A 22,776-nucleotide genomic window follows, 5' to 3' on the forward strand; every position below is an offset into this window, starting at 1 on the left:
GGATGAGGTTCGGTGGCAGCAGAGTGTTGCCGAGCATGTGCGAGGCCCCAGCTTCCATCCCTGCAACTATAAGAAAAGAAAATACAACTAAAAAAGGAAAGCCTTGTTGATTCGAGGAACTGAGGTAAAATTAAACTTTATCCTTTTCTGAAGCCAGAACTTTCCCCAAGACTAAAATAGGCAAGTGCTGGGGTGGGGTAAAGTGCTTCCTGTGCAAGCCTAGGGGGCCTGAATTCCAACTCCCAGCATCCACACAGAAAGCTGGGTGGGGCCGGGCACACCTGTAACTCCAGGACTGGGGAAATGAGGACACAGGAGGATCCCAATGGCTCACTGCTCAGCTAATTGGGCCAAACAACTCCAGGTTTAGTGAGAGAGCCTGCCTCAAAAACATAAAATTGAGACATGATACAGAAATATATCCAAGGCCAACCTCTGGCATCTTCTTGCATGTTTGCACACATACACAAGAATATACACACACAGGTACACACTCAGGAGTGTATACCCCACACACTCTGTATACCACACACATGTGCACTTACACAGAAGTGTGTATTCCACACACACCAAGAAAGCCCCTAGCTGATTAGCTGGGAGGATCCCCACAGATACCCAGATGAAAGGAAACCCATCAGTTTGTGTGAAGCAACACTGCCCAAGTAAGAGAAGCACCTGTGAGGAGGGTCATGTGGGGCTTCCTTGCTGCTGGGTACAGCGCAGGGTTATTTCCTTCTTGGTCCTCTGGGTATGAGTAGGAAGTGGAGAGGCTGGGGCAGGGCTGCTCCCCCTCAGAGAAAGACACAAAGACAGCTCCCAAGATTGCTCCTGTGCACCGGTCACCTACGTGCAGCCCAGGCTAATGCATTAATGTCTGGAGAGCCACGGGGACGTATTTTAGGCACTCTGCAGGCATAGATTGAGGACGTTGCTCTCCATTGCCTGGCAACAGGGTTAGTGTGACAGCTTCAGTTCCTAGAGAGCGGCTCTTAAAATTCTCTACGGAGTTAAGGGTTACCTAGTGCTGCGGGAAGGGGTCAGGACAAATGTGGTTTTGGAACGGCTTATTCATAACCAACCGTTACTGTTCCGACTAAAGAGTAGCTCTTTTTCCTTTCACAAGAGGGATGTTGGGCAGCCCCTTCAAATGAGGACACAGAGAGAAGAACATGGGGTACATTTGTGAGCTAGGGTGGTCGTGTTGCTGGGAGGAGCACACTGCTTCTACCCTCAGTGCTGAAACGCAAAGAACTAAGGGTAGGAGTAGGGCACGGCGGGCAGCCTGCTCTGGACAGGGAATCAATGCATCCAGATTAAAACCTTTACTGCACCCGATCCTTGTGGGGATGAAGGGTTGGTTTCTTCAAGTGTAGGACAAGCACCATGTTCTCTGAGGTGACACTGAGCTCGTGATGAACTGAGGAGATGTCATGATGATCGAAATGTGCCAGTCACAAAAGGATCTACACTGCATGAGTCCATCAGCATGAGACCTAACCTGAGTCAAATTCACAGAAAAGGTGTGTGTGTGTGTGTGTGTGTGTGTGTGTGTGTGATGTCCTGGGTAAGGGAATTACTGTTGGGCATCTCTCCTGAGCCATCTCTCCAACCCCCTAAATTAATTTTAAAAACAAAACCACGTAGTTGTATACCTGTGACCTCTTTACCTGCGAGGTAGAAGGAAAAGGGTCAAAGTTTGACAGGGGCGAGAGGGGCTGGAGAGGTGGCTCACAGTTGAGAGTGCTAGTCAGCACTAGAAGTGTCACCTCTAGAAGAAGAACCTCTTCTAGAGGTCCTAAGTTCAATTCCCAGTAACCACATGGTGGCTCACAACCATCTGTAATGGGATCTGATGCCCTCTTCTGGTGTGTCTGAAGACAGCGACAGGGTACTCATATATATAAAATAAATAAATCTTAAAAAAAAAAAGTTTGAGGGGACTCCAGCTACATAGCAAGTTGAGGGCAGCCCTAACTAACTGACCAACCAACCAAATGAATAAATAAAACTGGTAAACAAGATACATTTGCAGCTTAGAGTATTTGTAGGACCTAGTTTTCTATCTCTGAATAGATAGCAAACCAGATTTCCCCCTTCTACGCCAGCACATCACTACATACTTCTCCCTAAAAGTATGTTGTAGCCAAGCCAAACTGTACCTAGATAAATCCCTCGCCCCATTTTCTATAGCATCTAACCAGAATGTCCCAGAGTAGTCAGGCTTGGCTTACCTGGCACTGGGACCTGAGCACTTCTTGTTCTAGTAGAACCCATCAGAGCCCTGGGTTGCTTCTGTGCGTTTTCTAGTCCCAAACTCATTAAAGAATTCTACTAACAGTATTCTTTTCTGGGATTTTCATGGAGACCCATTGAAATCCTTTAGCTGCTTGTCAGTGCCTCAATTGCTGGCTTTCTTCACTGTATCCCCTGCCTGTCTTTTTTTTTTTTTTTTTAAAAAGATTTATTTATTATATTTAGGTACACTGTAACTGTCTTCAGACAGCTACAGAAGAGGGCATCAGATCTTGTTAGGGATGGTTGTGAGCCACCATGTGGTTGCTGGGATTTGAACTCAGGACCTTTGGAAGAGCAGACGGCACTCTTAACCACTGAGCCATCTCACCAGCCCCCCTGCCTATCTTCACTACCAAATTCAGAAGTCAGATAGGATCCCTTTCTTGATTTTTTTTGGGGGGGACAGGGTCTCTCTGTGTAGCCCTGGCTGTTCTAGAACTCTCTCTGTAGACAAGCCTGGCCTTGAACTCAGAGAGATCCTCCTGTTTCTGCTTCCTGAGGGCTGGGATGAAAGCCAGGAACCATCACCACCACCAGGCCCCTTTCTTGATTTTTGAGGTGTGTGATGAATACAGCTCAGTGGGTGGGCTCCCAGGGGCCAGGATTTCTCTTTGTTTGAGTGGTGGCAGCCGTGCGGGTTCCAGGGGTTGCCTGTGCTCATAGGCCTGACACAGCTTCTAGGCAAAAGGCCACGGGCAGCACTCTGCAGCAGCTCCCTTGAAAAGGGACATTACTCCAGAAAGCAGGCCACATGGGACAGTGTCGGGAGCATGTCATCTATCAGTCAGCAGCAGGGTTTCCCAAACCTGAGATCAGAAAGAAGAAACCTGTTCTCTCCCCAGCCAAGGCTTCCTATGGGTTAATCACCAGTGACAGTATGACATCAGTGACTCCTGCTCATAAGAAGCCACCAGAAGGTTCCTTTTAAATACCTCATGCACTCCCAAAGTGGCGATGAGTTACTCAGGTGAACAGATCTGCCTTTTTGGTAACTCCTTGTCTTAGTGTTCTATTGCTGTGAAGAGACACCATGACCCACAGCAACACTTATAAAGGAAAACGCTTAATTGGGGCTGGCTTACAATTCAGAGGTTCAGTTCATTATCAGCACGGCAGGAAGTGTGGCTGTGCACAGACAGACATGGTGCTGGAGAAGGAGCTGAGAGTTCTACATCTTGATCCACAAGCAGCAGGAAGAGAATGTGACACACTTCTGACAAGACCACATCTACTCAGACAAGGCCACGCCTCCTAATAGTGCCACTCCCTATGAGTCTATGGGGGCCACTTTCATTTAAACCACCACACCTCTGCAGTGATGCAAAGGTTGTGGTCTGCTTTCACACATTCTAACCATTTACCTGTTGGTACCTCATACAGCGAGCAATGTCTTTTTCGGGAGCTACAGTTTGTTACTTCAGATGCTTCAGTTGCAATTTTCCTCAATTGTTTTCCATCCTAATGGAGGACTTGCTGTACCAGGCTCTCTTCTAGGAGGTGGGATACAATGACCAGCCATTGCTTCATCCAGGGGCTCAGGACGTGGTGGGGTGAACAGATGTACACATTTGTATTGGCCATTGTGACCAAATACATGACAAGAACTAGTTTACGAGAGGCAGGATCTGCTTTGATTCATGCCTGACTGGGGAGACACGGTCCAACAGGGTAGCAGGAACATGTGGCAGGGCTCCTCTCCTTCTCACGTCTCAGGGATGCAGGAAGCAGAGTGGGACAAAGCACAGGAGTGAGTCTAAGCTATAAGCCTGAAGGTCCACTCTGCCTACGGATAACTTCCTCTGAAGAGGCTCCAGTTCCTAGAGCTGTTATAACTTTCCAGATGAACACCACCAGCTGAGGACGAACACAGGTGTCTGTGCGCGTGCACGCATATGTGTGTGTGTGTGTGTGTGTGTGGGCATGGGGGTGGGGGGGAGTACATTTTGCATCCAAAGCATAACAAATGTTAATTACTCAAGTGTCTGAATGTGTGCTGTTTGGTGATCTGCCTGGATCCCCATCCAGAGCCAATATCCCTGTCCTGGCTGTGGGGACATTCCTCCCCTGTGGTGATCATCAGTTGCTGGAGCTGCTGCTTCTCTTTAGTTGTACTCACCCCTGCCCAGCTCACAATTTGACACTGGAAAAAATCAAACCAAACCAACAACCAAACCAAACCAAACCAAACCAACAACAACAGCCCACCAGGCCAGCATCAAGATGAAGGGTGGGCCATTCTGCATTAGAGAAGCCAGTGTACCCACACTGCCATGAGACCAGGCCTAGAGTGCACCTGAAGTCACAGGTCTCCCAGGCTCCTTCCTTGCCCTGTTGTAGACCCTGAAAGCCTTTCTGAAGAGCGTGCTCAGCCCACTCGAGGCAACTCACCCTATGGCAATGTTACAGGGCAATATTGGGTCAAACTCATCTTACAGTTTTACCATTTCTTTGCCTTCTTATTTTCATTGTGTGTGTGTTTGTGTGTACATGCATACTCATGCATACTCCACAGTGAGAGCCACCTCTCCAACTCTCTTCTTTGTCTCTTTAAGCAGAAAAAAAAAAGAAGAATCTCAAATACAATTTTTAGTTGAAAGAGGAGAGAAATTGAGAAGACACAGAAAGTATAGAAACCTGGCTGGGAGTTGGATAAAATCAGAACTGTCTCCAAAGGCAGCATCCGTCTTCCTAAAGACTCTCTAACAAGGACATTAAAACAGTAAGTTATGGGCCAGTAAGATGTCTTGGTGAGTAAAGGGTACCACACATTTTGACCTGAATTCAAACCCTGGAACCTCTGTGGTGGAAGAAAAGAACCAACTTCTAGAATTTGTCCTCTGATATCCATAATCTGGCATCAACACACACACACAAACACACACACACACACATACATACACTCATGCACACACATTTATATACACACTTTCATATACACATACAAACACATTCATACATACACATAAACACATTCATACATTCATATACAAACACACCCACAAACACATTCACATACACACACATTCACATACAAACAAACACAGACACCATTCACACACAAACAGATTAACACACACACACACACACATTCACATACACACACATTCACATACAAACACAGACACCATTCACACACAAACAGATTAACACACACACACAGAGTAAAGGGGAAAGACTTACATAAAGGTAAAGATGGCAGGCTTTTCCCCGCCTTTAGTTCCCTTGTGGACCCAAGTGAAGAGTTGATGCTACGCAGTAAAAGCAGCCCCTGACTGTGTCTGAATGCTTGCGCTGGGACTGTACAGGAAGATTGCTTGTCTGGAACACAATGTAAAATGTCCAGCCTGGAGCATCACATAAAGTACCCAGCCTGGATGGAGCCTCATATAAAGTACCCAGCCTGGATGGAGCAGCACATAGAGTATCCAGCCTGGATGGAGTATCACATAGAGTACCCAGCCTGGTACATCACATAAAGTACCCACCATTGTAGTAGTTGCTACTATAGTTAGAGTTTTAGGACAAAAATCCTGGTTCTGACAGCCCAACAGTTTCAGCTCTGCCAATGTCCCAACACACAAACTAGAGATGAGGAAAGGTGAAAAGTGAAGAAAGGAGGTCTAATCCATGGGTGAGAAGCAGAACAAATAAAGGAATTCTGGGACTCCCTGGGGGAAATGATAGGTGCTTGACGCTTAAATGCAAAAAATCTGAAGCAAAAGGCAAGGGCATGCACAAGCCATCAGTCTTGGTCAAGGTGTGGACCCACACAATACAGTCTCCGCTCTGGTCCCATAAGGTGGTCCAATAAATTATTTACCTGCCGGTGCCATCACAGGAGGGGATCTGCTTCTGGCTGCATCCTCTTTGTCAGAGATAATCATTTCCATGTAGAGGTGGTCTGTCTTAGCCTCCAGGACTCTTTCCTAGGGCGCAGAGAGGCAGCAGACATAGGACGGTGACTTACTTCCGTGCCTTCAGTCTTGAAGGGGAATGTGATTGGCTGGGTAGACAGGCACTCTGAGTGATTTTGCCTTTGCTGAACCAAGGAAGAGTCTGACCCAAAGTAAAGGAGCCAGATGCCAGACAACGTCACAGATGCCAGGGGTTCATCCTGTTTTGACTTACCGTATGGGACCAAGTAAGGATTCAATGTGTTGAGCAAAGCACCTCTTGGGGGCCTGTATCCCCTGACCAAGCCAGCTCAGTCAGTCATCAGGGTCTCAGGGAGGGAGTGAGGACTAAAGAAAGAAAAGACAATCAGACAACATTGTAACAGGACACATAACATAGCAGCCAAGGCTGAAGCTGAAGCAGGTTTATTTTTTTCCAGTCTGCTTTTATATCATTCTAGGTACATACAAAGAATAGGGTCGGTCCTAAGGCATAAACATAGTTAAGGAACAAACAAAGCATAAATAAAGGTCCCATGATTACTGTATTGGGGTCTTAACCAGACCCATCAAAATACAAAGAACACACTCCCCAGTTGTATTAATCTGGAGCCTACCTCCTTGTCCCAGCCCAGTGTCAGTTTCTTGCCAAATTCCTACAAGCTGCCCCCAAAGCTCTGCAGAGTCCCCACTGTTATGAATGCTTGTTTTCTTATCATATTAGAATAAGGATGCCTGTCACAGGCTGCAGAGACCTAAGACAGAAGTAGACTTCCACAGTGGACTCTTGCAGTGGACTCCAGAACCACTGTGCCTTCTGAGTCAATGGCCTTATTTGCTTCCTTTCTTTCTGGGCTGAGCAGTGTTTTCCATCATTTGAACTTTCTGATTCTCATCTAGATGTAGGTCTGAGGCAACCAGGGTTATTAGGACCGTTGTCTTTGTTGTTGTTATTTAAGAATTATTTATTTACTTTATGTACATGAGCACACGGTAGCTGTCTTCAGACACACCAGAAGGAGGCATCGGATTCCATCACAGATGGTTGTGAGCCACCATGTGGTTGCTTGGAATTGAACTCAGGTCCTCTGGAAGAGCAGTTGGTGCTCTTAACCACTGAGCTACCTCTCCAGCCTGAGAAGCCCTCTCAGAAAACCTAGTCATGTAGCATTATTGTGACTGAGTTACTCATTCTTTTTTTATCTAGCCAGACTTAGCACATGGAAGATTGGAGGTGTGGAGCTGTCAGCTGAGTGGCAGGTAAAGAGTGTCTTCCTCACTTTCCTTGAATGCTTAGCGTTTGTAATCCCAGCATGCAACGGGTCCAGTCTACTGTGGGGGCATGGCCAGGCTGGGCTACAGAGTGAAACACTATCTTAAAAAAAACCCCAAATTCCTATATATGATCATTGCTAGGCATGGTGGTTCATTCTCGTAATCCTAGCATTTAGGAAATAGAGGCAGGAGGATTGAGTGTTTGTGTGCAGTCTATGCTTACAGAAGGTTTCAGTCCAACCTTGGGCATACCGTAAGACCCTGTCTCAAAGCAAAGCATAGTAACATACTGTCAAGATTGAGAGAAAATTAGTGTTCAATTTTGAATTTTATTAATATGGGGACTAAAACAGAATATTAAAATTCTGCTCTCTTATATCTGTGGAGATGGCTCAGTGGCTGCTCTTCTAGAGGATCTGGGTTAGATTTCCAGCACCCATATGTGGCTCAAACTGTAACCAGTCCTAGGAGATCCAATTACCTTCTTTGGGCCTTTGGCCTTTGATGAGCACCAGCTACACACCTAGTACACAGACATACATGCAGGCAAATCACACATACACATAAAATAATACTTTTAAAATTCTGCTTTCTTTCTACATAATCTAATTGTAAAGGTAGTTTAATAATATGATGTTTAAGGACAAAAGAAACAGAACACCTCAAGGAAAAGCCACATCGATGTTTGTCTTTGTAGTTCTTATCTGTCACTGCCCTGTGATATTTTTCTCTTTTGCTCTAAGGTCTCAGTTGTCCTTTGATCTTGAAGGCCAAACAGAAGCCTGATGAGGGCGCTACAATGCTTAATCAGCAGCCCAGTGTTCAGGCCACCAGGCAGGGGTGAAAGGATGGGCTTTAATCCCTCTGAGTTTAAATTCTAGAAATTGACACACTGGTACATTTTGGTCACAAACAAACTGGCCAAACAGCTGTGTGGCCCTGGGCTAGGTGGCTTGGAATCCAGGTTTGGCCACCTTCTCCTAGTGCAGAGCCTAGCATGTCAGAGCTATGTTGGGCTATCCCGGGCCTCCTATGGGAGTCTTCCCAGCTATGATCTCAAGGTCCGGCTCCTGAGAAAATCTCATCTGACCACCGGAGGTAGTCTCTCCTAACAGTCTTTCCTGGTGCTGCTTTGAGCAGATGTCACCAGTGCACTGCCACACTGTCCTTATTCCAGTGCATCACATCCTTGCTGCCTTCCAGGGTCATTTGCAGTCCTTTGATGTGCTCTCTGATGCCTAGGCTGGACCCCAAACTGATTGCATCAGCATAGGGGAAGGACACAGACATCAGCGTGCTGCCAAGGTCGGCAATGAATTCCACTTTAGCGAGGATTAGCGGATTTCAAATGACAGGAGAGACCTTGACCTCAAGGTTCTTTTTCCTTGGCAGACCAGTCCAAAAATAACTGAGGCTCTGAGATGAGGAAGCCTTCTATCTGATTCCAGCTCCAGACTGGTGCTGTCATTTTTTACCTCCGTGATTTTGGAAAAGTTGCTGTGGGCTTCCACTTTCTTCTCATCTATACAGTAGGGATTAAAGCATCTCCCTGCCCTGGGTTTTGCTCACAGAAGATATGTCTACAGTGGGTATTCAAATGCTGACATTATTAATAATAATAAACTATGCTTTAAATTTTGAAAATTTATTATTATTATTATTATTATTATTATTATTATTATTATTATTATATGTATGGGTGTTTGTCTAAATGCAAGTCTGTGTACTACATTAATGCAGTGCCCACAGAGGCCAGAAAAGGGTGTCAAATACGCCAGGACTGGAGTTACAGATGGTTGTGAGCGACCATATTATGGGTGCTGAGGGGAATTGAACACATGTCCTCTGGAAGAGCAGCCAGGACTATAAACTGCTCTCCACCTCTCCAGCCCTGCTATGTAGCTCTGGCTATCCTGGAATGCAACTCACAAGCTATGCCTGCCTCTGCCTCCCAGCTCCCTGCAATTCCTCTGAACACAGGTATCTCCCTTTCTCTGAGATTCAGACTCTGTCTTAGTTAGGGTTTTACTGCTATACCAGCTACCATGACTAAGGCAAGTCTTTTTTTTTTTGGTGGGGGGGGGGGCGGTTCGAGACAGGATTCCTCTGTATAGTCCTGTCTGTCCTGGAACTCACTTTGTAGACCAGGCTGGCCTCGAACTCAGAAATCCGCCTGCCTCTGCCTCCCAAGTGCTGGGATTAAAGGCGTGCACCACCACTGCCCGGCGACTAAGGCAAGTCTTATAAAGGATGACATTTAATCGGGGCTGGCTTACAGGTTCAGAGGTTCAGTCCATCATCATCTAGGTGGGAGCAGGGCAGCATCCAGGCAGGCATGATGCAGGAGGAGCTGAGAGTTCTACATCTTCACATGAAGGCAACTAGGGGAAGACTGACTTCCAGGCAGCTAGGATGAGGGTCTTAACCCACGCCCACAGTGACACACCCACTCCAACAAGGCCACACTTTCTAATAGTGCCACTCCCTGGGCCAAGCATAGACAAACTGTCACAGACTCCTTTGTGTTTTTGTCTTCTCTGTATGTGTCTTTCCTCATTTGAACTGGTAAATGGATCCAGAGGGCTGGTTGTGTAGGCATGTGCCCATCATCTTAGGACCTGAATGACTGAGACAACAGAATCACAAGTTGAGGGCATAGTAACTTAACACCCCATCTCAAAAAAAATAAAAGCTGGCTGAGAGGCAGAAGACACCCCACCACTCAGTTCCGGGTGATGGGCAGCGGTGTGGTGAACAAATGTGTGATGGAGGAGAGGGGAAGAGAAAAAATGGAGGGGTTCGTGCACTATGGAAAGAGGTAGAACTGTAGACAGGATGGCAGTGCCGAGTGTGAGAGAGAGCTGGGGTGGAGATGCCGTCATTGCCCAGGAGGGTCAGCAGGATGGTGTGCACTAGCCTGGAGCTTATGTAGACACTGACTCGGACCCTGAATATGCTGCCCAGCTGCAGGACTGCCCTGGTTCTGGGCAACCACAGAGACTTGAGATGAGGAAGGGTTCACTTTCTGGATTGGACCTCCTTGAAGGACCATTGTGGTCTGCGATGCCACCAGAGGCCATGTTGGTGTCTGTGGTCCATGCTGCTGCCCCAGGCCCTGATAAAACCTGAGATCCATGTGGACCTATGAGGTCTATGCTGCTGTCTGATGCCTTGGTGATGTATGTCCTCAGGCTTTGCTGCCTCGAGAGGCGGGGCATGATGATGTGAGTGGCATGTGGACTCTCCTGAGGCCACGTCAATCAGTCAATAAAAGATGGAGCTAGCAGAAAAATGGAAACCGTGAAAGCTGTTACTTACAGTTCCCTCTTCTGCTGTTAGCTTTTTACATTAATATCCAATCCAAGCAAGTTAGCAAGTCTTTTCACAGGTTCAGAAGGAGCTGTGCTTTCTCATCCTGACCTGTAAATGTTAATATTAAATATTGAGCTTCTGTGGTCACATTTAAATAGAAAAATTATCAAGGTAGAAGCTATGGAAACCCTGATATCTCCTGGCTGCTCTGGTCTAGACTACGCACTCCTAAGCAGCTTCACAGACCTTTATCAGAAATATAGATAGACTCTTTGTACATATTCCCCACCTGAGTGTGCCACAAAGCTCCACCCATGTTAAAGTCTGGCTATCTCCTGGCTGGGGCTTGTGACTTTGAAGTGTGTGTTTGTCCATCTGACAGATGTATTTCTTGGAAACGCTACGTACCTGTGCACATACATCTCCAGAGGCTATCCTGTGTAACTGAAGGTACAGGAAGTAAGGATGATCTGTGATTACATGCAAAAGCCGGAGCTTGTCCAACCTCAGTAGCATAAGCAACCTTGATTAAGAGCTTGCAGTATACCTGGAGTTATGCTAAGTACCTTGCATGAATTATTTCATTCACTTCTCTCAGTAATTTTGTGAAGTAGGCATTATATAATGCTGATTTTATATGGAAGGAAGTTAGACTCAGAAGGTTGGTTTGTGATCAAGTGAGGATGTGGACCTACATCTAGCTAATGCTACATTTTTCATTTAAAAAACAAAACAAAAACTTTATTTATTTACTTATTTATGCTGAGTCAGGGCCTCATTGTATAGCATTGGCTGGTCTTGAGCTTGCTATATAGACCAGGCTGGCCTTGATCACACAGAGGTCTGCCTGCCTCTGCCTCCCAAGTGCTGGGATTAAAACTGTGCGCCACCACTGCCCGGCGCTTTAATTATTTTTAATTATTCCTGATAGTTGTGAGCAACAGAACATGGTTTCTGGGAACTGAACAGGGTCCTTTGAAAGAACAAGAAACACTTACCTCAGTGAGCCATCCTTTTGGCTTGAGACCTGAGTCTGTCCTAACCTGACATTCAAGCAAGGATGCTCAGCTCTCAGTCTCCTTCACCTGGCTTTTCAGTAGGTGTTGGGGCTGGCCTGCGGCTCTCATGTTTAAGTCTGGGAGGCATCTTGGAGCTGGAAGAGAAGAGGGAATCTAGACGGGTAGAGAAATAATGGAACCAAGACAACTAGTCTGCTCAAGGTTCAAATTTTTAATGGTAGACACGCTTTATAAAGGAGAGGGGACGCCCATTCCCAAGCTGGAGGTGACCATGTGTAGGATCAGATGTAGACTCTGGAACAGCTAGGCCGACTCCCAGCAGGTAGCAGCAGTGGCAGTGGCTGAACAATAGAATGATCCAGGGAGGCAGGCTCCACCCTAGGTGATCTCCTTAGTGGTGTAGCAAAGTCAAGGTCTGGCTCAGCCTGCTTCTGGCTTGTGGAAGGCTACAAGTAGGCATCTGGGAATTGATTGGACCTAGGGTAGAGCTCATCCCGTGGCTTTCTTCCAGTTTGACTCTGAGTCACTTACTTAAACCTTTAAATCCCCAGCTTCCTCAACCGTGAAGCAGGTTTGCCTATGCTCACTTTACAGAGATGTTTGCAGACATTACTTACGTCAAGCCACGCTCAAGCCCTTGATAGAGTGCTGAGGCTGAGACTTGATGGATTAGTTATTTCTTTATATATACATATATATGTACATATCTCCAACCAGTTAGTAAAGAGCAATATGGAGCACCCACTTCAATCTGAATTTCAGTCCGCCACCACGCCCAGCTAGTCAATAAATCATTTTTAGTTGACCCTAACTATTCCAACTTACCTGGGTTTCCTGTATTTTACCTGGCAATCCTCATTGCACACCGGTCTATAAATGGGAACCTACTGTCTCTGCCTCAAGTGGCCTCTGCTCTCTAAAGATGGATGTCCCATGCCTTGTGTGCCCCTGAGCCCTGGCTGTCCTAACTTAGGGCAACTTTCATTTTCTTCTTCAGTATATTATCCCCCCACCCCTGGGGTCAGAAGCTCGTGGCAACCACAGGCAAATGATTCGGCTTTTAAGAGTATTGCCCTGAAATCTTCTGGTTTAGGAGAAAGGGAGGGAACCATAATCTCTCTCTGGACAAGAAAATAAGAAATTTTAAAATTTAAAGTGAGAAAGTTTGTTAAAATGAGAAAGTGAAAGAAAGGCTTAGCATTGGCAAGCACTGTACACAACATTAAATAATTTTTACTGCCTGTGTGACTCAACGTGGCAATCCAATGCATTTCCAATCTGTCCAAGTAGCTTCACAGGGAAACAATGCACCTCCCAGCACTGCCTGCAGAGGGTCACTCCCTTTCTGTTTTTCCATTAATTTCCAACACTCCCCCTCCCCCGAATGCCTGAAAGCTGCCCATTTGTCTATAGTTTCAAGCAAAAGGGAGAAATCTCTTCCAAAATAGTCCAGCCCTGAGATGGGATCTGAGAAGACCACGGAACTGTGTGGATGTTTTATGCCGGGTGTCTGGCGTGGGTGCCCTGTTGTGTGGAAGGCATCTCTCTGCTGATCTCCTGTCATTTGCACATCTTATGGTAATCCTCTATTGATCTCTGCCTCCTGTCTCACTTTTTCTGTCCCTCCCCTGCTGTGCCCTGTCCTGTTCCATTCCTCTTTTACGATGCTAATTCAACGGTTTCTAATTGGATCCTCTGCCAGACTAATGGCTTCTGACCAACTGGAAGGGCTGGCGTTTACTTACTTGATTTCTATCCCTCCTCCCCCTGTTCTCTGGCCTCTTTGTGAGCAGAGTTTAAATTAGAGGAGATGTCAGCTCCAGCCCTTGTCTTTATGTCTGCTCTGGCCTCTTGTGATTTGGGTGAGGAGAGAGGACCTGAGTACATGGAACCCTTCACTGAACTAGTCAGTGTTGGCCCACTGTGGTGTGTGTGTGTGTGTGTGTGTGTGTGTGTGTGTGGTGTGTGTACCATATGTATGTGGTGTGTGAGTGCTGTGTGTGCTATGTGTGTGTACCATATGTATGTGTGTGTATGTGCACACACGCCTCTTTTGTGTATACCGTGTGTGTGCCAGATCTGTGCAGATGCTTGAAGAGGACACAAGGGAGTCCCAGATCCTTTGGAGCTGGAGTTACCTGCCCACCATCTCTTCAGAGTCAAGCGACAGTTGTCTTAGGGGTTGGATGTCACAATTTCGGCTCATCCCCTTCTCTTCCCTGTTGGAGTCTTGAAGGGAATGCCACACTGGAAACACCATCACCTTCTTATTGCCCTCCTTTTTTCCTCTGGGTTTCCTAAAGGCCCAGCGTAGGGCCTTGTGTGCAACACTTGAGGACTCTGCCCCTGACCTCCATCCCCCACGCCTCTCATGAAATCTTATAACTCCAAATAAAGCAAAAGAGCTGGCACCCTGAACTATTTTCTTAGACTGGATAGTCCCAAATTGAGTTAAAAATTATCCTCATACATGGCTTATTAAATTCACATCCATCGCTCCATAGAATGAGAAAACAATATCCTACAAGCTTCCCAGGTTTGGGAGCTACTTGGTAGAAATAGTCTAACCTCAATGGTCTCCCAGGCCGCTGCCATTCAGGCAAGCTGTTAGCTCCTGGCCCGTCCTCCGGGAGCATTTTTACTTGATTTACTTGATTCGTACTCTCTACTCTCTAGCCTCCGGTGTGTGAGTGCGCATGTACATCCCTCACACATGCACGCACACGCTTCTCTTTAATTGAGCTGTAGCCCATCTCTGTCAGGCATTTCTAACATGCAGCTCACGGATCATCCTGGGACTGCTGTGATAGACGATTGCCTCTGTGGACCAACGCTTCATTAAGAGTGACAGCCTGCATCCAATAGTCACCATGCCACTCCGCTCAGGGACCAGAGCATAGCTCAGCAGGAAGGCTGGGAGACAAAGGGATAGTGGTCGTGGATACAGGGGTGATGGAGAGTCTTGTGGGACAAGGGGCAACTAGCCTGCAGGTCACGGTCTTGTACTCCGTTCTTATGATGTTAGAGCTAAGCCAATACAGGCAATTCAATTACAGAGCCATTTCCCCTGCAGCTGACAGGCCAGTGTTCAAGCCCCAAGAAACACTGAGGATAACTGAGTCTACGCAGGAGGTCCATTGCTTGTGAAATCAACACAGCTTGTGACAGCATGTCCTCCCCGTGCAGTCCTCTCTGCTTCTAGAATTCCATTCTCTTCTCTCTTTTCCTGGGCAGAAAACCAGGGACGAAGAGTGCTCCCTACGCGGCAAGGCTGATTTACTTGGTTACATAAACTCACATTTTTAAAAAATCAGGATGTAGAGGCTGGGACGCTTTTGGTGGTGGAGTGCTTGCCTAGCATTCGCAGGGTTCTGCGTTCCATCTGCAGCCCTGTAAAAATATACTGGGCCATATAATAAATGCTCAAATAAATATTAGATGGTTTTGACAAGCATATATACTCTGGGACCACTACTTCATCAAGTATAATTGCTTAGTGAAGCCTAGAACTCAATCACCTTGGGAAATCTGCTCAGTTTATAGCTACTGAAATTGAGGGACCGGAGGGTTAAGAGACAACCATAGAGAGGGCAAAGGCTGGAAACCTGTAATATCGCTTCATTTACTCCTTGGCCACGCCTACCAGCCCCTCCCATAGAGGAAGACTTCCCACTGTCCCAGCACTCAGTTAGAGGGGGACTTGTGGTGTGCAGGCTTTTTCTCCCCCTGCCCTGTTTTCTCCTCAGAGACTCACCCCAGAGAGAAAACTTCCCTGACACAGAACTAAGAGTCCTCATAGAAAGGTCAGCAAGAAGGAAAAACAGACAAGGGAACAGGAGACCGGACAGCTCAGGCTTTCACTTGGGAGCCCCCACAGAGGGGGCCTTGTAAGAATCAGCTGGCCTGGCCTCGAGGTACTACCCTTCGTGGATGGAGATGCGGCGGCTGGTGGTGGGGAGGCTAGGTCCAGATGCAGGAGCCCGTGGACCTGTCTGCCGCAGTCGGGGCACTGAGACGAAAGCCTAGCTCCTGAGCATGGGAACGGAGTTGGCGTTTCAGATGATGCTGCGGTGGAGACAGCCGAGGAAGCAAAGGAGCCTGCCGAAGCTGACATCAATGAGCTCTGCCGGGACATGTTCTCCAAAATGGCCACATACTTGACTGGGGAACTGACAGCCACCAGTGAAGACTACAAACTCCTGGAAAATATGAATAAGCTAACAAGCTTGAAGTACCTTGAGATGAAAGATATTGCTATCAACATCAGCAGAAACCTGAAGGACTTAAACCAGAAATATGCGGAACTACAGCCGTATCTTGACCAGATCAACATGATTGAGGACCAGGCAGCCTACAAGCTCGATGCTTATTCAAAAAAACTGGAAGCCAAGTACAGGAAGTTGGAGAAGCGATGAGAATCGTGTTCATGTGGCTCAAGTGTTTGTTAATATGGAAGATGTTTTATAACCACTAAGTCCTGAGACTGACACATCATCAGAGCTCCTCAGAAGAAAATGGCCGGTTAAGCTCAAGGCCACGCAATACTGGATGAACTGGAGGGCCATGGCTGCTCCGGAGTCTCCTCTGAGGCGGCATTTCTCAGAAACTCACACCTGGAACTCCTCACCGTTTACTTGAATGCTTCATCATCCATCCAAGATGGAGACTGTAGAGTTCAGGGCATCCCTGGGTTTGCCAGTAGAGTCCAGTGAGGGGACCTGTTTTCCCTGGTATCGGGCATTTAGCATGTTATCTTCTAAAATGGCTGCTTTGTTTTGTTTGTTTTGTTTTCTACTGATGATATAATGAATTGTTAACAAGATTCTAAATTATAAAGGAAAGCAAAACAAAACAAAGAAGAATCAGCTGGCCTTCCATGCACAACTAGGCAGGCAGTTATGGGGTGGGGGTGGGGTGGGGGAGTAGGGGAATGGGAAGAAGGTTGACAAAAGTCTCCCTTTAGGCCTACGGACGATCAGTGAAGTAGTTAAAGAATGTCAGGTGACCCATACATGTCTTCCCTGTGTGGACATTACTTGGGGGTCCACAGGGCATGACATCAAGAACTAATGTAATTTTAGAAATCAAACAACTTTAGTTGCTGAAACGGTGGCAATTTGACTAAAATGGAGGTGCTGTATTAGTCTGGCCCTGGCTCACCTCCAGAAGGCACAGCCGTAAGTTCTACATTTAGGTCAGCTTGTGTTCACCCAGTCTAACTTCTTTGGTAGGATAGGTAGGCTTAGCAACCTGTTGAAGCCGGATGGTGGCGGTGCACACCTTTAATCCCAGTGCACAGGAGGCAGAGACAGGTAGATCTGAGTTGGAGGCCAGCCTAGTCTCAGAGAATGTCAGGACAGCCAGGGTTACACAGAGGAACCCTGTCTCTCTCTCTCTCTCTCTCTCTCTCTCTCTCTCTCTCTCTCTCTCTCTTCTCACACACACACACACACACACACACACACACACACACACACACACACAAGGAAAAGGAAAAGGGGCAGCTTACTCTCACCCACTGGCCCTTTCATCTGAGGCCCCTCCGACAACCCTCTCCCTGAGCTGCACTGAACCAGTCTGACCTGGTGAGACCTGCCACTACGGCCACTTTATGAAGGAGTCTAGCCTTGCCATGGTTCGTTGGGGCTTGCTCACCCTCACTGATGACCATATATGCACAGAAGACAAAGATACAAGAAACACTGGAGTAAAAATATAACCCTGCACTTTACCCTCAGTCTCCGGAGATGAGGGGAACTGGATTAGCCTGGGCTCACTGGCAGCCTTACTGAAGACAGCCCCTTTCTCTCTTCCCTGCATTCTCTTGTATCTGCTGAGGAGTCCAGCTCCCTGGCCTCTTGGTTGACAGTGTCCACGGCCGTTACTGTCTGTGCCCATGTCCACCTCTTCACCGTCTCTGGACAGAGCAGGACCTGGCCGCTGGGCTCAGAGAGAGACACTCAGTCATTCGAATAGGGCTGAGCCAGGGGACTTCCCTCTTGTCCTGAGGTGCAGGTGTGGGGCATACATGGCTCCTTCTCAGGTCAGCAAATGGAAGCTGAGGTAATAGATTATTTGTTGGTAGAGAAAACCCTGGAGACCCTGCCTTTCACTACAGTAGGAACAAGACTCAGCCAGCCCACACAGGAGACCTTCTGTAGTCCCCACTCCTTTGTCTTCTACAGTGGTCTCTGGATGTCCTTTGTCCCTCGGTCAGGTAGTTTCCTCTTCGTCCATTTGTGCACAGGCATACCCTGGCATGCTGAAAGCCTGCTGCTGGCAAAGATGGGTGATGGTGTTTGTGAGCGGAGGAGGACCCAGGCCAGGCACCTGGCACGGGGCAGGAGGAGTAAGAACCTTTTGGGATCCTGTACAATTGTCATTTTTGTTCCACTGTGTGTCCCCTCTAGCTTTGAAGTGGACTGTTCCCCCCAGTCTGGCTTTAACCCAGCTAACTGTATACAAAGATCACTGTTCTGACTCACCACCATACAGCCAACATTCAGTCTGGCTTCTGGTCCAATTCAGCTTGGCTTTTGAATAACTTATCCTGTATGAGAGCCAGCCTAAACTTGAAAGGAGTGTGCTTAATAAGAATGACAGACATGCCACATGGTTCCTGCCACAAGCGTGTCACAGCTGGTCATGCAGATAGATGAGTACACTGACTCTGGGGTCAGACAAACTGGATTTCACACACCATTCTAGCTGTGACCCTGGAACAAGTTGTTTGCCCTCTGGAAGACTCAGTTTTTCCATCTGTAGAATGGTAGTAACTACAGTGCGGATGTTACAGGCTAAATTACTCGCAGGACTGGGAGTCAGTTCTTTCCATACGATAAGTAGTATATACCTATTAACTACCACCATTATCTAGGGTTCTTACGAGTGTGAAATTATATAGAAATTATATTTTAAAATTTCTCTTGGTGCCCTGAATATTGGTGGTAGTTATTACTGTGAGAGGCTGTTATCATACATGTTTACCAGTCATAGGGCACATCCCATGGAAGCCCAGGAAAGATTACTCTTGTCTGTAGGGGTCTAACCAGCCTGGAGCCAGTGGTATTCAGGCTGAGCACTAAAGGGTGCAAGAGGTTTTAACAAGCAGGGATGAGCATGTAAGGCCCAGCGCACAGCTATGAAATGGAAAGGTCTTAGCTATCAGCAGTAAGGCTGGCAGGGAGCTCAGCTGCCTTTGGGCTTATGTCATTTGGGAGCCCTGCTCTTGAAGGTCAGGGCCAGCCAGTTTCAGCCCCCAGGGACAAGGGGGAGTGTGACAATCAAGAGAGAGCCAGAATGGGAGCCCAAGACCAGAGTTGGCTCCTGGCTGAGTGTCACATAGAACTTGGTGTCACAAGGTTCATCTCCCCCATCTCTGTCTTCCCCCTTCTTCCTTTCGAATGGGGAGTAATAAGACCCCACTCACCTCCCACCTGTGCTGTAATTATCAAACGCAGCACACGGACTAAAATGCAAAGTACTGCTCTTCAAGACCAAGAAGGGTTAGTGTGGCCTCTCAAAAAGCTCTGGGGGAAAACACAGAGGCAAAGGGCATTTGAAAGGAAGACTCAAACCCCTGGGAACAGCGCCTGACTCCTAGCAGAAGTGGGCCAGTAACCGCCCTCATAACTTATTAATTCACTTTATTCATTCATGCAGCAAATATTCCTTCTGTGCCCTCTAAATGCCAGGCTTGGGACTCCATATTGGGCAAGTGGTGAAAGAGATGGATGGAGACCCTGCGCTGAGTTATCTTTAAGCAATTTGAAAAATTGGCAGCCTGAAGGCTTCTGCACCACTGGCCACCTTCCAGTTTTTCTCCAGGATTGGTGCGATTCATTCTGAATTGAGCCAGGCTACCAAGACCTCCTCCCAGCATACGCGAACACCCACCCCTCTGCCCTCTGCTGACGGGCTCTGCCATCAGCAGCTCCATCCAAAGGCTTCGCTCAGACATCCCACGCATCCCTGGAACCTTCCCTGACCCCACGCGATGAACGGAAGTGCCTTAATATTTAAAGAGGAATGAATTTTCTAATTAGCACCCAAACACTGGAGCCTGGCCCTTCCTGACCTTACCTATTTAAATGCAAATTAATCTTCCCCGAGGAAAGCGGATAAGTGAAGGAAACCTCAAAGGGTAGAGAAGCAGGCAGGAGGCCAGGGGTGCTGATCAGAGCTGTCACTTTTGTCCCTGCTACTGACTTTGCTGCCTGGCACCCACACTTCTCTCACCTCAACACCAGGCTCTGAGGCTGAGGGAATTTGAGGCAAGACCTAAGTCCTTGTCCCCAACACCCAAACTCCTATTCCCATATCTGTTCAGGATGACCTACCTGTAGGAGGCCATCTTTGATTAGTGGCCTAGAGAAGACACAGGCAATAGAGTCAAGTCTGCCCGGCTTGGAATTTAGGATTCTCTGTCTCCCTTGCGCGCGCGCGCGCGCGCGCACACACACACACACACACACACACACACACACACACACATCTTTACATATATATGGAGATCATAAGGTAACTTTCAGGAGTTGTCCAGTTCTCTGTGTCCACTGTGTGGGTCCCAGGGACAGGAATCCTGTTATCAGGGCTGCCAGGCAAGCACTCTTATCTGCTGGGCCATCTCAGCATCTGAGCAGCCCAGGATGCTCTTTTCAAAATGATTTTGGTCCTCAAGGCCTTACACGTGCTGTACCAGCTGGGCCACACCCCCCCCCAGCCCCAGCTCACACTTCTAAGGGACTGCGAGTGAGTTCCTATCGGGTCACCGTGCCTTCCTAAGGGAATGGGATAGTTAGTATTTGTTTCTCTCCAGTCTGCTGTGAGAATTCTATGGCAATGAGAAAAGTTGTCCATAGACAGTAAATGCCTAACAATGGGTGCTGGCGCTGGGCAGCCTTCTGTCGCCCCATTGTAAGTGCCAGCTTACCATAAGTGTGGGACAAGTTGTCAGAAAAAGGTATCGTCCTTCTTGTCCCCCTAAAATAGCTGAGAGTGAGGTGGTTTATAAAGGGCCAGAAGGGGGATTGTTTTATGCCTGTGGGCCCTCATGCCACCTAGACTACACCACGCTGTTGTAGCCAGAAGACTGTGCCAGACAACATGAGGGGCCGTGCTCCGACTTAATTTACAACTATATTTATGGAAATGTGAATGTCATCTCATCCTCACATACCCTGGATCACAGTTTCTTTTCTTTCTTTCTCCTTAGTAATTAAAAACTATAAAGTCTGCTGTGAGGTCACAGGCCAGCGCACACCAAGCCCTTGTTCTCTGACTACCAAGGCACCGTGGCCCCCATAGTCATGGAAAATTGTACTAAGGAGCCTCCAAGGATGTTGGGCTCGGCTGAGGTTGGACCATGGGGGAGGAATGTCACCCAAGGAAAGAAACGGTGGGAACCAGAACTTTATAGGAACAAAGGGCACACAGGACCTGTGATGGTAGCTTCTAGAACACCAGCCACAGATAGGGGTCACTCAGACCCTTACTTAGTGACACCCAGGATAAGGACCGAGGGTTCTCGGACTCTGATCAGGAAACCCCATTCTTCTAGTGACAGGCTCTGGGCCTTGTTTTTTTCTTCATCTGAGAAGCAATGCAGTTCCCTTGGGGTTCCTCAAGTCCCTGAGGTGCACACCTGCCTGGCATGGGAGTGCCCGCTAATGAAGAGAGGCAGACCTTTTGATCCACCCACACCCCAGCCTGCTGCTCACCTTTCTGGATGCCCATCTATTTTTAGGCCCACACAGCCCACGTACAGCCTGCCCAGGATGCATCGCCCTCCTCCCCCTCCTCTGTGTGTCGCATGAAGGAGACATGGGTCAGTGTACCAGATGGCAGCCTTGCCGTGGCAGCAGATTGTCTGTTTCCCATGGGCTTGGGTTAAAGCAGGGTGTTGGATGAGGCCTGCTTTCCAGCCCCACCCCTCCTGCTCTCAGCCCAGCGTCACCCCCACCCCTCCAGCTGTGCTTCTTTGCTCTCTTTTTTTTCCCTCCTGGGAACGGAAAGTGTGTGTGTGTGCATGTGTGTGTGCACATGTGTGTGCATGCCTGTGTGCATGTGCATGTGTGTATGTGCGTGAAAGTGTGTGACTATGTGTATATGTATGTGCGTGCATTCATGTGTGTGTGCATGCATGAGTATGCATGCATATATGCATGTACATGTTTGGGACTATGTGTGTATGCGTGTATGCGTGAATGTGTGTGTATCTTATGAAGGGTCGAGGTAAGAATAAAGCAAAAGGTCCTCTACACAGGCCCACCCCTGAACAGTCCCTGCTTGCTGTTCCTGCCTTGCTGGTAGCATGAAGGATGGCAGGCTCTTGGAGGGCAGCAGAGGCACACAGTAGGGAATAAGTCCCCTCAAGGCCCCTGGCATGGAGAGGTATGGGTACCTCAGAGAGTGACCACTTTCATTCTGGCTCTTTAGAGGCCTGGGGTTGGATGTCATCTGACATGAGTTCAAACTGTGGTCTTTGTCATTCGATTCCTAGCCTATCAAATTTGGGGCTTCGACATCTTTCGCAAGCTAGAAAGTGAGTAAAAGGTAATTAAGTCAGGAAGCCCCCCCCCCTTTCCTTCCCCCTCTCCCTTTTCTCTTTTTGAGACAGGGTCTCCTGAGCTCAGAGCAGCCTCAAACTCACCCAGTAGCTGAGAATACCTTTGAACTTCTGATGCTCCTGCCTCCACCTGTTCAGTGCTGGAATGACAGCACAGTGATATCACACTGGTTTTAAGCAGTTGCTGGGGATGGAACTCAGGGCTTCATGCAAATTAGACAAGCGCTGTATGAGCTGAGGCACAGTCCCAGGAACCTCCTCTTACAGTTTTTTAAAAAAAATGTCTGTGGGAATGGCATCCTGGGGATGGGCAGGACCTCCAGATAGAGGCCTTTCTCTTCTGCCTGGAGACAACAGCCTTCAGGCCTCAACCTTTGTCCTTTGGATCAGATGGCTCTGCTGGATCGAGGAAGCC

At 47.7% G+C, this 22,776-nt stretch overlaps 2 long non-coding RNA genes and 1 pseudogene across 2 annotated transcripts; 1 reads left to right on the forward strand and 2 right to left on the reverse strand.

Moving 5' to 3' along the window:
* Gm29630 lies at positions 1-9,778 on the reverse strand. The gene is made up of 4 exons (XR_387388.2): positions 9,740-9,778; positions 6,424-6,536; positions 6,116-6,221; positions 1-66 (listed from the first exon to the last, which is right to left on the reverse strand). It is a non-coding gene; the product is annotated as a predicted gene 29630 (long non-coding RNA).
* Positions 9,779-9,914: 136 nt separating this feature from the next.
* On the reverse strand, positions 9,915-22,756 carry Gm38446. The gene is made up of 4 exons (XR_387390.3): positions 22,446-22,756; positions 11,774-11,928; positions 10,782-10,883; positions 9,915-10,089 (listed from the first exon to the last, which is right to left on the reverse strand). It is a non-coding gene; the product is annotated as a predicted gene, 38446 (long non-coding RNA).
* Positions 15,799-16,285, forward strand: Gm7241 (annotated as a pseudogene).
* Positions 22,757-22,776: the final 20 nt, after the last annotated feature.

This window comes from Mus musculus, chromosome 1 (genome assembly GCF_000001635.26).
Source record: "Mus musculus strain C57BL/6J chromosome 1, GRCm38.p6 C57BL/6J".
In the NCBI taxonomy this organism is placed as follows: domain Eukaryota; kingdom Metazoa; phylum Chordata; class Mammalia; order Rodentia; family Muridae; genus Mus; species Mus musculus.